Raw genomic sequence first — 14,507 nt, 5'->3', positions numbered from 1 at the left:
TCCCCACCCCTTTCCAAATTCACATCTAGCGGCTGCTTATGCGAATGCTGTACGTTGACCAGCTATCTCCACAGGCAGAGCATCAGCGAGTTAATAGGAAGATGTGCAGAGCTGGATCTGCTCTCAGCACAGCCAGTACAGGCTGTACTATTATGATGCGTAAAGCACAGCGGTTTGCAAGCACTGCTGCTCTTCCAAATGGATCCCCTGCCATGGCCCAGCGGTGTGCTGGACAACTAATTCAGCACTCGGGGAACAGTGCTTGGGGGGAGGTACCTTGCTGGTTAGCAATTCGAACCAACAGTCTTTCAACTACTTGTGCGCTTCACTTAACATCAGGCCACCACTGCCACAAAACAAGCGTGCTCCAGGTGAGGCTCGAACTCACAACCTCGGCATTGCTCTGCATGGTACTGCTGTATAAGTACCGCGCGCTAACCGATTGCGCCACTGGAGCTCGGTTGTGACGTACGTGTGTGAAGTATCTCAAACGGCCTGTGTTGTGGCAGCTTGTACAGAAAATCCGGGTGTCCGTGAAATATAGCTACCAGAAAATGCAAGAGCTACTGGTGTGGAACATGGACAGGACTCTACAGAAGCTGGACACCGCCCACTCCGAGTTCTGCACAGACAGCTCAGCCCATGTCTCTCAACTTCAAGAGAGACGAGAGGACACCAAGCAGTTGCTGAGCTGTCCACATGACCCTTAATAAGGCTGATAACCTCAACTTCATGAAGGCACCTGGGCGGGTCATTTGAACCTCACACTCTGCCAGGTAGGCCTTCACCACCATGTGTGTGGACTTGCAGGTGTCAAGGTTGCCTGTTTCCAGTCAAAGCATACGGCACAGGGTGTGACTGTCACCTCACAATGTCTAATTTCTTTAAGAATAAGTATAAATGTCAATTAATGATAATAGTTATATAGATGGTGAGTTGAGCATGTACTATACTATATTCACACCCCTACATGGCGAGTAGAGCATGTACTGCACTGTATATTCATACCCCCACATGGCGAGTAGAGCATGTACTGCACTGTTTTCTCACACACAGCATGTAGAGCATGTACTGCACTATTTATTCACGCACAGCGAGTACAGCATGTACTGCACTGTATAACATGGGTCATGCCATTACGTCTATTAATCACCATTTCTGAAACACTTTCCGTTTCAGCAGTGCAGGATCTTCTGCATCTGAGATGAAATTGACTGGTAATGTGATTGGTACAGTGGCAGAACAACTGCACACTGGGGCAAAAATGGACCATAACTCCCCACCCCTTTCCAAATTCACATCTAGCGGCTGCTTATGCGAATGCTGTACGTTGACCAGCTATCTCCACAGGCAGAGCATCAGCGAGTTAATAGGAAGATGTGCAGAGCTGGATCTGCTCTCAGCACAGCCAGTACAGGCTGTACTATTATGATGCGTAAAGCACAGCGGTTTGCAAGCACTGCTGCTCTTCCAAATGGATCCCCTGCCATGGCCCAGCGGTGTGCTGGACAACTAATTCAGCACTCGGGGAACAGTGCTTGGGGGGAGGTACCTTGCTGGTTAGCAAGTCGAACCAACAGTCTTTCAACTACTTGTGCGCTTCACTTAACATCAGGCCACCACTGCCACAAAACAAGCGTGCTCCAGGTGAGGCTCGAACTCACAACCTCGGCATTGCTCTGCATGGTACTGCTGTATAAGTACCGCGCGCTAACCGATTGCGCCACTGGAGCTCGGTTGTGACGTATGTGTGTGAAGTATCTCAAACGGCCTGTGTTGTGGCAGCTTGTCCAGGGTATCCAGGTGTCCGTGAAATATAGCTACCAGAAAATGCAAGAGCTACTGGTGTGGAACATGGACAGGACTCTACAGAAGCTGGACACCGCCCACTCCGAGTTCTGCACAGACAGCTCAGCCCATGTCTCTCAACTTCAAGAGAGACGAGAGGACACCAAGCAGTTGCTGAGCTGTCCACATGACCCTTAATAAGGCTGATAACCTCAACTTCATGAAGGCACCTGGGCGGGTCATTTGAACCTCACACTCTGCCAGGTAGGCCTTCACCACCATGTGTGTGGACTTGCAGGTGTCAAGGCTGCCTGTTTCCAGTCAAAGCATAAGGCACAGGGTGTGACTGTCACCTCACAATGTCTAATTTCTTTAAGAATAAGTATAAATGAAAATGTGGCCGAATAGTGTCGCTTTCATGTTAAAATAACATGCACACACAGCGAGTAGAGCATGTACTGCACTGTGTATTCACGCACAGCGAGTAGAGCATATACTGTACTGTATATTCATACACAGCGAGTAGAGCATGTACTGTACTGTATATTCATACACAACCACACAGCGAGTAGAACATGTATTGCACTGTTTATTCATGCACAGCGAGTAGAGCATGTTCTATACTGTATATTCATACACAAACAGTATGTAGAGCATGTACTGTACTGTATATTCACGCACAGCGAGTAGAGCATGTACTGTACTGTACATTCATACACACACACAGTGAGTAGGGCATGTACTGTACTGTATATTCACGCGCAGCGAGTAGAGCATGTATTGTATTGTATATTCATACACACACAATGAGTATATACTGTACTGTATATTCACGCATAGTGAGTAGAGCATGTACTGTACTGTATATTCATATACTCAGTGAGTAGAGCATGTACTGTACTGTGTATTCATACACACACACAGCATGTACTGTACTGTATATTCATAAACCACACAGTGAGTAGAGTATGTACTGTACTGTATATTCATACACACACTCAGTGAGTAGAGCAAGTACTGTACTGTATATTCATACACACACACACACACACACACACACACACAAAGCATGTACTGTACTATATATTCACACACACACTCAGCGAGTGGAGCATGTATTTTACTGTATATTCATACAGACACACACAGAGCATGTACTGTACTGTATATTCATTCACACACACAGTGAGTTGAGTATGTACTGTACTGTATATTCATACACACACACAGAGCATGTACTGTACTGTATATTCATACACACACAGTGAGTAGAGCATGTACTGTACTGTATATTCATACATACACACAGTGAGTAGAGTATGTACTGTACTGTATATTCATACACACACACACACAGAGCATGTACTGTACTGTATATTCATACACACACACAGCGAGTAGAGCATGTACTGTACTGTATATTCACGCACAGCGATTAGAGCATGTACTGTACTGTATATTCACACACACACTCAGCGAGTGGAGCATGTACTGTACTATACATTCACACACACACACATCGAGTAGAGTATGTATTGTACTGTATATTCACACTCACACACGAGTACAGCATGTACAAACTCTGACTAGGCGTTGCCACCCATGGCTACCGCTGCACTATCTGCAGACAGCCAGCAGCATCCACCACACCGTGTGCGGAGATTCGGAGCACAGGGCCTCCACATCTTTCCCACCCTAGATCATGGAGTATTGCATGTGAATACCCTCAGAACAAACTCATATGGAATATAAATGCTGTGCTACTACAATAACATCATTGTTTCCAGCTTCGGTCAGCTGACCGGCATGAGATTTTCACAAGTCTGCGCACGCATTTACATGTATGTAACAGTTTTATTACATCGTAAATAGTGTGTAGCGTTTGCAAAATACCCCAATGCTTTTGATGTAATTTTAGGTTTATAATGGAACAATATAGATTTGCCGTACGATTTCTTGCGTGACCGTGAGAGTCTGAAAGCGTGAACGTCACCCCAGATGCGTTAGAGTGGGAACAAAAGTCAAAGCCACTGTTGTATAGAATTTGCTATTTGCGCGTGATAGGGAAGCTTAGCAAAGGCAGACATAAATAATATAAGCAATTAAGTATAAATGTCAATTAATGATAATAGTTATATAGATGGTGAGTTGAGCATGTACTATACTATATTCACACCCCTACATGGCGAGTAGAGCATGTACTGCACTGTATATTCATACCCCCACATGGCGAGTAGAGCATGTACTGCACTGTTTTCTCACACACAGCATGTAGAGCATGTACTGCACTATTTATTCACGCACAGCGAGTACAGCATGTACTGCACTGTATGACATGGGTCATGCCATTACGTCTATTACTCACTATTTCTGAAACACTTTCCGTTTCAGCAGTGCAGGATCTTCTGCATCTGAGATGAAATTGACTGGTAATGTGATTGGTACAGTGGCAGAACAACTGCACACTGGGGCAAAAATGGACCATAACTCCCCACCCCTTTCCAAATTCACATCTAGCGGCTGCTTATGCGAATGCTGTACGTTGACCAGCTATCTCCACAGGCAGAGCATCAGCGAGTTAATAGGAAGATGTGCAGAGCTGGATCTGCTCTCAGCACAGCCAGTACAGGCTGTACTATTATGATGCGTAAAGCACAGCGGTTTGCAAGCACTGCTGCTCTTCCAAATGGATCCCCTGCCATGGCCCAGCGGTGTGCTGGACAACTAATTCAGCACTCGGGGAACAGTGCTTGGGGGGAGGTACCTTGCTGGTTAGCAAGTCGAACCAACAGTCTTTCAACTACTTGTGCGCTTCACTTAACATCAGGCCACCACTGCCACAAAACAAGCGTGCTCCAGGTGAGGCTCGAACTCACAACCTCGGCATTGCTCTGCATGGTACTGCTGTATAAGTACCGCGCGCTAACCGATTGCGCCACTGGAGCTCGGTTGTGACGTACGTGTGTGAAGTATCTCAAACGGCCTGTGTTGTGGCAGCTTGTACAGAAAATCCGGGTGTCCGTGAAATATAGCTACCAGAAAATGCAAGAGCTACTGGTGTGGAACATGGACAGGACTCTACAGAAGCTGGACACCGCCCACTCCGAGTTCTGCACAGACAGCTCAGCCCATGTCTCTCAACTTCAAGAGAGACGAGAGGACACCAAGCAGTTGCTGAGCTGTCCACATGACCCTTAATAAGGCTGATAACCTCAACTTCATGAAGGCACCTGGGCGGGTCATTTGAACCTCACACTCTGCCAGGTAGGCCTTCACCACCATGTGTGTGGACTTGCAGGTGTCAAGGCTGCCTGTTTCCAGTCAAAGCATAAGGCACAGGGTGTGACTGTCACCTCACAATGTCTAATTTCTTTAAGAATAAGTATAAATGAAAATGTGGCCGAATAGTGTCGCTTTCATGTTAAAATAACATGCACACACAGCGAGTAGAGCATGTACTGCACTGTGTATTCACGCACAGCGAGTAGAGCATATACTGTACTGTATATTCATACACAGCGAGTAGAGCATGTACTGTACTGTATATTCATACACAACCACACAGCGAGTAGAACATGTATTGCACTGTGTATTCACGCACAGCGAGTAGAGCATATACTGTACTGTATATTCATACACAGCGAGTAGAGCATGTACTGTACTGTATATTCATACACAACCACACAGCGAGTAGAACATGTATTGCACTGTTTATTCATGCACAGCGAGTAGAGCATGTTCTATACTGTATATTCATACACAAACAGTATGTAGAGCATGTACTGTACTGTATATTCATATACTCAGTGAGTAGAGCATGTACTGTACTGTGTATTCATACACACACACAGCATGTACTGTACTGTATATTCATAAACCACACAGTGAGTAGAGTATGTACTGTACTGTATATTCATACACACACTCAGTGAGTAGAGCAAGTACTGTACTGTATATTCATACACACACACACACACACACACACACAAAGCATGTACTGTACTATATATTCACACACACACTCAGCGAGTGGAGCATGTATTTTACTGTATATTCATACAGACACACACAGAGCATGTACTGTACTGTATATTCATTCACACACACAGTGAGTTGAGTATGTACTGTACTGTATATTCATACACACACACAGAGCATGTACTGTACTGTATATTCATACACACACAGTGAGTAGAGCATGTACTGTACTGTATATTCATACATACACACAGTGAGTAGAGTATGTACTGTACTGTATATTCATACACACACACACACAGAGCATGTACTGTACTGTATATTCATACACACACACAGCGAGTAGAGCATGTACTGTACTGTATATTCACGCACAGCGATTAGAGCATGTACTGTACTGTATATTCACACACACACTCAGCGAGTGGAGCATGTACTGTACTATACATTCACACACACACACATCGAGTAGAGTATGTATTGTACTGTATATTCACACTCACACACGAGTACAGCATGTACAAACTCTGACTAGGCGTTGCCACCCATGGCTACCGCTGCACTATCTGCAGACAGCCAGCAGCATCCACCACACCGTGTGCGGAGATTCGGAGCACAGGGCCTCCACATCTTTCCCACCCTAGATCATGGAGTATTGCATGTGAATACCCTCAGAACAAACTCATATGGAATATAAATGCTGTGCTACTACAATAACATCATTGTTTCCAGCTTCGGTCAGCTGACCGGCATGAGATTTTCACAAGTCTGCGCACGCATTTACATGTATGTAACAGTTTTATTACATCGTAAATAGTGTGTAGCGTTTGCAAAATACCCCAATGCTTTTGATGTAATTTTAGGTTTATAATGGAACAATATAGATTTGCCGTACGATTTCTTGCGTGACCGTGAGAGTCTGAAAGCGTGAACGTCACCCCAGATGCGTTAGAGTGGGAACAAAAGTCAAAGCCACTGTTGTATAGAATTTGCTATTTGCGCGTGATAGGGAAGCTTAGCAAAGGCAGACATAAATAATATAAGCAATTACTGCCATCTAGTGGACACAATTGAAAACGCCAAGATAAATAAGCCATTGTGTTACATTGAAGCATTGCGTATATGGCGGGCAGTGGGTTTCAATCTTAGCATGTCCCCATTATGTGTATAAAACTAGATATGTGTTGCTAACTGTTCAGTTATTTAATATTTCTGCAACTTTGCACACTGTCATACAACAGTGCACGATCAAAAATATCCTGCACTGTTAAATAGACACGCACGTTTTGGTCCTCAGTTGGCCGAGCATACGGTGTTGTGAGGGGTGTGGACATTCTGGGGAGTTGTTAAGTCAGGTGACAAGTACATTAATTCGTCTCGCCTGTGTCTTATTACCGATAGTGTACAAGATCTGTTTTCGTTCACCCTGGAAGACGTAACCGGACCTGGACGCCCAAACCTGACCCTGTGTAGCCTGAAGTCCTTTTGATTATCCTCCGTCGGCGTTTTTTAGCTATAGTTGGAAGGAGGCTGGTCTTACTTTTGTGCTTTCCAGCTTTTAGAATTCCATCACCATCAGTCTGTTATAACCCAGTTTACAGAATTGTATGAGTAAATTAAGAATGTTACAGTATAGTACATTTGTGATATGACTCCATACTTATCCAGGCTGATGGGGATCCTTTCAGTTTAAAGAAGAAATATCTGTTTTAAGTTTGGGAGGCAAACAGTAAAGAAGGGAAATATTGTGGAAGGGGGGGGTCACTGGAAGGATAGCAGGGTACCGGCCCGTGTCGCCACGGAAATGCTTTAGAACCCCTGTTCCTGAGCTGTCGTGCTTGTCTTGTACCCCCTGACCAGAGGAGCCCGGCCTGATCTCTCTGGGGACTGGGGGGCACGTTGAGTTCATCGGAAATGTGTTTCGTCTCTGCATGGCCTGTCGCAGCCCCCCTTCAGGTTGCCATTGTCTGTCGTTAATTGAAACCTGCGGTTTGATTTGAGGACACTTCAAAAGGCGCAGCCCCTTCCCCATCCGCTGCTCGCTCCGGTTCGATGGAGTTTTAACCAAAACCACGTGCTGATTCTCACTTCCAGCCAGGACCAAATGTGGGTGAGTTGGGGGGGGGGGGTTCTGAGGACTGAGGAATGTGTTTATATGTAATTGTATTTGATTCATAATCATCGTTTTTAAGGGGGGGGGGGGGCTTACCCCAGCTGCTCCAGCCCTGCTCGCTTTTCGTACATTCAGTTTAGACCAGTTCCTGGCTCTGGTTAATTAAACTCCAATCGAGGGGTTAATGCCCATCCCATACAGATGGGGTGGATTAGAAAGCTTTGAAAACTATTGTGTGCTTATCATATAATAATCACTATAGCGGAGGTTTAGTCACTACTTATCAATGAATATACGGAGTGTGCTATTATTTTTCTTTTATTAAAGAAATAAAATGAATGTCTTGGGTCCTCTTGAGGATTATGTATTTCTCATGAGCTTAATTGGGTCCCAGGTGAGAAGCAAGAGGTCTGTAGGGCTGTGGAGAGGGTATGCAGGGGTCTGTAGGGCCGTGGAGAGGGTATGCAGGGGTCTGTAGGGCCGTGGAGAGGGTATGCAGGGGTCTGTAGGGCCGTGGAGAGGGTATGCAGGGGTCTGTAGGGCCGTGGAGAGGGTATGCAGGGGTCTGTAGGGCCGTGGAGAGGCTACAGCCATCACAGTATTTGAGGCAGAGAGGATTTGTTGTTTTGGCCAATATTATGCATGTAAATGGAAATGATGCAGTTCAATCTCTCAGGTGTTAGCTTGGGACTGCGGATGGGAGATAACAGTATGGCGGAGAGAGCCTTCAGAGGAAGACAGGTCCTGTCTGATGATGGTGTGAGGTGTCATGGGGGAGATTATCCATCCATTTTCCAAACCGCTTTTTCTATGGGGTCGTGGGGGATCCGTAGCCTATCCCGGAAGCTATAGGCACGAGGCAGGGAACAACCCAGGATGGGGGGCCAGCCCATCGCAGGGCACACTCACACACCATGCACTCACACATACACACCTACGGGCAATTTAGTAACTCCGATTAGCCTCAGCATGTCTTTGGACTGTGGGGGGAAACCGGAGTACCCGGAGGAAACCCCACAACGACATGGGGAGAACATGCAAACTACACACACATGTAGCCCAGGCGGAGACTCGGACCCGGGTCCCAGCGGTGTGAGGCAACAATGCTAACCACTGCACCACCATGCCGCCCCTGGGGGAGATTTCATTATGGCCATAAAGCTGTTAGTATGTGTGATTTATTTTTACTAGCTATCAGTAAGTGTCACTAGCACAGGCCTCTGATCACTTTCAGGTGCTCTCTGATGTGCTGTGGTGTGGCTGCTCTTAGCCGATGCTTGACTTGTCCTGCGCTGTCATGGTTGGTAGCGTAGGGATGGTTCAGTGGTTGTCAAATTGAATGTTTGAGTAAATGGAGAATCAGGAGAGGGAGCTCTGTTGGGCACGTACTACTTCACTTGATGAAGGAGTACATCCCCCCCCACCTTTCCCATCATGCACTTCCTGTATGCTTCACGTGTGTTAAACCTATGGGGAAAGGCCAGCAGACACGATTGGCTGCTTGTTGACATGAATGACATGCCCCTTGCCCCGCCCTTTGCAGGTGTCAGGCCTGCCAGAGGTTTCAGCAAGAACAAGAGACTGACAGGAGGAAGCCAGCCATTAGTCAGTCAATGGTATTGTGTCAATCTGAGAGACGTAAGATTGGAGTTTAAATAAGCAGAATTCTGGCATGTGTGGGGTTTTGTATTTACCACATTGTGGGGACCAAATATAGAAAAACCTGTGATGCAATCAAAAAACAAAAACTGCCAAAAGTCTCATATTTTGTTTGGTTACTTATGGTTAAAGTTAGGATTGGGTGGGGGTTAAGGTCGTCATGGTAGGATTTGGGTTTTTCCCATAGAAATAAATGGAGAGTCCCCACAATAATAGGAATACGTTGTGTGTGTGTGTGTGTGTGTGTGTGTGTGTGTGTGTGTGTAGTGGCCTCTTTAGACTTTTAATACTTAGTAAACAGGAAATGGCAAAGTTCATAGGACGGATATCCATCGGCCACAGTTTACAGCCAGTTTGTCGCTCTGCATTTTTGAAACTTTTCAGTCGGGGAGGGGGGCTGGTGTTGGAGATTTTAATGGCTCCTGACAGAGGCACAACTCTGGGGGTCCTCAGACGCCCCCTCCCACCCCGCCTTAGCCGTGGAGACCCTTAGTGTTTATGGGGTCCTACCAGATGGGGGGTGTGGGCCTGAAAAAAAGCAGACCCCCCTTCTACTCTCCTTGCAATCTTGGGTGGGGGGGAGAGAGCTTGTCACCCTGCCTGTCCTTTCTTACAAGAAACAGATAAACAGCTCAGGTCGACCTCTGACCTCTTGCTGCAGGGAGTCTGACAGGTGGTTCTGATGGCTGGCGATGTAGGAGTCTGACAGGGCTGCACTGGCATGGAAACAGCGGACGCCCCGCTTTAGTTACCCTGCATTCCTTATTCTTTTATACATGTTGAGTACAGGGAACCTTTTTTGTTCTTTTCAGCATTTTGCTACCTTCTCACTTTATTTTGTCATCATAGAATGACTAGAGCAAAGAACAGGATGAATATTTCCTTGCTTTTTCTTCTCCAGTGAAGCACAGAGCTCTTGGTTTCTCTCTTGGTTTGACCATTGAGTGTTATCAGCATTGCCCAGGTAGATCATCGCATCAGCTTGAGCACAATGACCCATGGCCTCAGCACTTCACCAGCTCCCTTCTTTCTGGGCCAGTAATCCCACCTCCCGTGTAAGAGAGAGAGATGGCAGAGAGCTGTTTGTGTGGCAGGGCATGTGCCACCTATGTCTGTGTGAGAGAGAAGGCAAGAATGAAAGAGAGAGAGGGTGAGAGTGAAAGTGAGAAAGAGGGTGAGTGAAAGTGAGAGAGAGGGTGAGAGTGAAATTGAGAGAGAGGGTGAGAGAGAAGGTGAGTGAAAGTCAGAGAGAGAGAGAAGGTGAGAGTGAAAGTGAGAGAGAGGGTGAGAGTGAAAGTGAGAGAGAGGGTGAGAGTGAAAGTGAGAGAGAGAGAGAGAGAGAGAGAGAGAGGGTGAGTGAAAGTCAAAGAGAGAGAGAAGGTGAGAGTGAAAGAGAGAGCGAGAAGGTGAGAGTGAAAATGAGAGAGAAAAGGCGAGAGTGAAAGTGAGAGAGAGAAGGTGAGTGAAAGTTAGAGAGAGAGAAGGTGAGAGTGAAAGTGAGAAAAAGAGAGAAGGCGTGAATGAAAGTGAGAGATGGTGAGAGTGAAAGTGAGAGAGAGAAGGTGAGTGAAAGTTAGAGAGAGAGAGAAGGCGAGAGTGAAAGTGAGAGAGAGAAGGTGAGAGTGAAAGTCAGAGAGAGACAGAGTGAGAGTGAAAGTCAGAGAGAGACAGAGTGAGAGTGAAAGTCAGAGAGAGACAGAGTGAGAGTGAAAGTGAGAGAGAGAAGGCGAGAGTGAAAGTTAAAGAGAAAGAGAAGGTGAGAGTGAAAGTCAGAGAGAGAGGGTGAGAGTGAAAGTCAGAGAGAGAGAGGGTGAGAGTGAAAGTCAGAGAGAGGGTGAGAGTGAAAGTCAGAGAGAGAGGGTGAGAGTGAAAGTCAGAGAGAGAGAGGGTGAGAGTGAAAGTTAGAGAGAGAGAGAAGGTGAGAGTGAAAGTCAGAGAGGGTTGCCGTGTATTAGACTGAGTGCCGTCTCATGGGTTAAATATTTTGCTGCTCTTGCCTTTTCCTTACGTTCCGTGTCGTGTTGAATCGGGGGAGGATGGGGGGGTTGTTTCCTGCCATTCTCATCCAGCTGCAACAACATCTTTATGACGCATTCCATCCATCCAGTGACCTGCACATGCGCACACTGCAAAAAGCACTGTAAGCAAACACAGGTTTGCGTTAAAATGGCCATATGCATACGTGCATACGTGTCCAGCTGCCAGTCCAGCATAACGGGGTGGGCAAGGGCTTCAAAGTAATCCTGGGGGGGCAGGGGTCCCCTGCTACACTAGGGTATGTGTGGAAACTCTGTGCCTCTTAGGCTGCCTGCCCCCCCCCCCCCCCCACCCACCGAGAGGCCTGGGACAATAAGTTCCAGCCAATTGCGAAAGAAATCTGTCATTTTGAGTTTGACTCCTGCAGGTCCCTTGCTGAGCCAGTGCAGGCTGGGGTCCGGGGGGAGGGATGTGGTTAGTTGGTGGAGGGGGGGGGGATGTGGTTAGTTGGTGGGAGGGAGGGATTGGACGCCAGGAGGCCTTTGATGACACTCAGGGGGTCGGCTGAGAGGAGAGTCCCTCAGTAACGTAAATAATAAACGCCTGCTGGGGGCTTTGGACCCGGAGCCGGCCCGTCGGATCCACTCCACTGTATGTTTCTAGAGAGCCGATACACCTACGAATCTGCCACTAGGCTGTGTCAAGGGTCCAAGATGCTATAAGATGCCAGAGAGTACCGAGTACAGTTACTGGACGCCGCCTGGGTTCACAGGTTTGATGCAGCCCAATAAGAAGCTCCTCATCTGTGGCTAATTATAGATCTCCTGAAGCAGCTTGGAGTAAACCACTGATGTCGGGTTAATGAAGGCCAACTTTAATAAAAGCAGGGGTGGGAAACTGCGTCAGCTAGAGCCACGAAGCCAGTAATTGCAGAGTGTTCGCCCTGGTGCTTAAGTGGTGTGCTGCCCTTCTCCTCAGTCAACACTGTGCTTCTGGCATTCTTTGGTGTACGGTAGCCCCCCCTGCTGGCCAATATCTGTAATTACATTGGCACAGTTTTTTTGCTGTACCTGTACTGTTGTCATAGCCCCAGTCATATAGAAGATGAGAAGATCCAGGTGATAGCAGGTGTGCAAAAGCACTGCATTTTTGGCCCCGAGGATGGCAGATGGGTCAAGATGACCTCTAAGCCTGACACCTGACCTCAAAGTTTTGGCGTCCCCGAAACTGCGTAAAAAAAACAGGGTGGACCGGCAAATGCAGTGACGGTTATTAAATCTGATAGAAGCAGAGGCCGACTGAATAAATGTTTAACGTGCAGCTCGTTTTTATTTGAGCCAGATGTGTGGGGTGTGTGCAGGCGTGTGTACATCTGCAGGCGTGTGTCTGAGGACCAGCGGAAAGCTCTGCGGTGAGCACCGGTTCCTGCCGTGTCTCCCACACTAAGATATGGGGGCATCAGGCCTCCCCCCAGGTACGTCAGCGACAGCCCCTCAGGCATGCTGACCTCCGGGCACGGACTCCTGCCAAGCGACGCCTTCACAGGTCGCCTGCATGCCCCCATTTCTTGGCCATGGCCTGAGCTCTCCACTCAGATGTGCGGCCGCAAAGAAATCACCTTCGCTGGCTGGCTTTCTGGTATGTATGAGCGTGCATGTGTGTGTGTGTGTGTGTGTGTGTGTGTGTGTGTGGTGGGGGGGGGTGTCTATTTTTACCACATTGTGTCCCCACAGTGTGGCATTACCCACTACTTTCTATTTAAAAAGTAAATAATAAAAACCTCAGTTTTATAAAAATCTGTCAATGCAATCAAAAGACGTAAAGTCGTAGGAGTGCCATAAAAATAATACATCTGTAAGAGAATGAGGAAATAAATGTTGAATAACAAAATAAATAAATACAAATAAAAATAAAATAATAAGTAAAATCAATTAAAAATAGAATAAGAAAATGAATGCTTTTCTTTATTGCCTTTGCTTTTTTCCCCTATTGCTTTTACTGTACTGCTTTTACATTTGCCTGTTGAGTAGTCAGTAGCGGGTTTGCGCTTGACATCAGAGTAGGCCGAATACTGACACAAAATGGCAATTGCAAATCAACTTTTCGGAGCTCGGGTTCATGTTGCTGCTGCGGATTTGCTTCTTTTCTTTAGCTTTCAGTAGTCTGCTCAGATTTCTGGTTAAATAGTTATGTACAATCAGCAGCTCTTTCCCATTTTAGGTGTGTTTCCGCAGAATTCAAGCTAAACGCTAATGCTGCCACAGTCTTTTTGCCACTCAGTAGGCATAACCAGAGTCTATCCCGCCTACTGTGACATCACGTGCATACCCCTTATTGACTACTCCGTCTGCGCAGGAATCCCCGCCGAAAGCCAGTTAATTGACAGTTTGTCCCTTCGATAAAAAGAAAATACAGTAAAAGTAAAAACAATAAAGAAAAGCTTTAATTTTCTTATTTTTTTTGTTTTATTTGTATTTATTGCACTTTCTTATTCAACATTTATCTTTGTATTCTTTTACAGATTTTTTCTTTTTTATGACACTCCTGTCACTCTTCAAAAATCTTGTATTTGTTTGGTTAAGGTCGGGGTAGGAGTTAGGGTCGTTATAGTTGGGATCCGGGTTTGTCCCATAGAAATGAATGGAGAGTCCCCATAAATATAATGACAGCTAATCGTGAATGTGTGTGTGTGTGTGAGAGAGAGAGAGAGACCTCATTGTAGTAATGCAGAGAATGAGTTAATTGTGACAGACAGCAGAAAGAGGTGTTTTGATGATGCCTTACTGCTGAACAAACTGCGAAGAGCTCTGTCTACCTTCAGACTGGCCTATGTTCTTTGTCAGAGACTGAGGATGGTGGGAGTGAGGTTTTTACCTCACTGTAATACAGTAGTATTATTCACAGGGGTAGTACTGACACCTACATGCCGCATCTGCCTCTTAAAATAGGGAGACGCCAAGTCGGCAGTGCAGGACTAGTGTCGACCAAGACC

The 14,507-nt window shown here is 46.4% G+C and overlaps 3 non-coding genes across 3 annotated transcripts; all 3 read right to left on the bottom strand.

Annotated features, from left to right (window-relative positions):
- Nucleotides 1-363: 363 nt before the first annotated feature.
- On the bottom strand, nucleotides 364-457 carry trnai-uau (transfer RNA isoleucine (anticodon UAU)). The gene is made up of 2 exons: nucleotides 420-457; nucleotides 364-399 (listed from the first exon to the last, which is right to left on the bottom strand). It is a non-coding gene; the product is annotated as a tRNA-Ile (tRNA).
- Nucleotides 458-1,639: 1,182 nt separating this feature from the next.
- Nucleotides 1,640-1,733, bottom strand: trnai-uau (transfer RNA isoleucine (anticodon UAU)). Its single transcript has 2 exons — nucleotides 1,696-1,733; nucleotides 1,640-1,675 (listed from the first exon to the last, which is right to left on the bottom strand). It is a non-coding gene; the product is annotated as a tRNA-Ile (tRNA).
- Nucleotides 1,734-4,639: 2,906 nt separating this feature from the next.
- On the bottom strand, nucleotides 4,640-4,733 carry trnai-uau (transfer RNA isoleucine (anticodon UAU)). The gene is made up of 2 exons: nucleotides 4,696-4,733; nucleotides 4,640-4,675 (listed from the first exon to the last, which is right to left on the bottom strand). It is a non-coding gene; the product is annotated as a tRNA-Ile (tRNA).
- Between the last annotated feature and the right edge of the window lie 9,774 nt (nucleotides 4,734-14,507).

This window comes from Brienomyrus brachyistius, unplaced genomic scaffold, assembly GCF_023856365.1.
Source record: "Brienomyrus brachyistius isolate T26 unplaced genomic scaffold, BBRACH_0.4 scaffold71, whole genome shotgun sequence".
Lineage (NCBI taxonomy): Eukaryota > Metazoa > Chordata > Actinopteri > Osteoglossiformes > Mormyridae > Brienomyrus > Brienomyrus brachyistius.
This window is presented reverse-complemented; position numbering and strand designations above follow the sequence as displayed.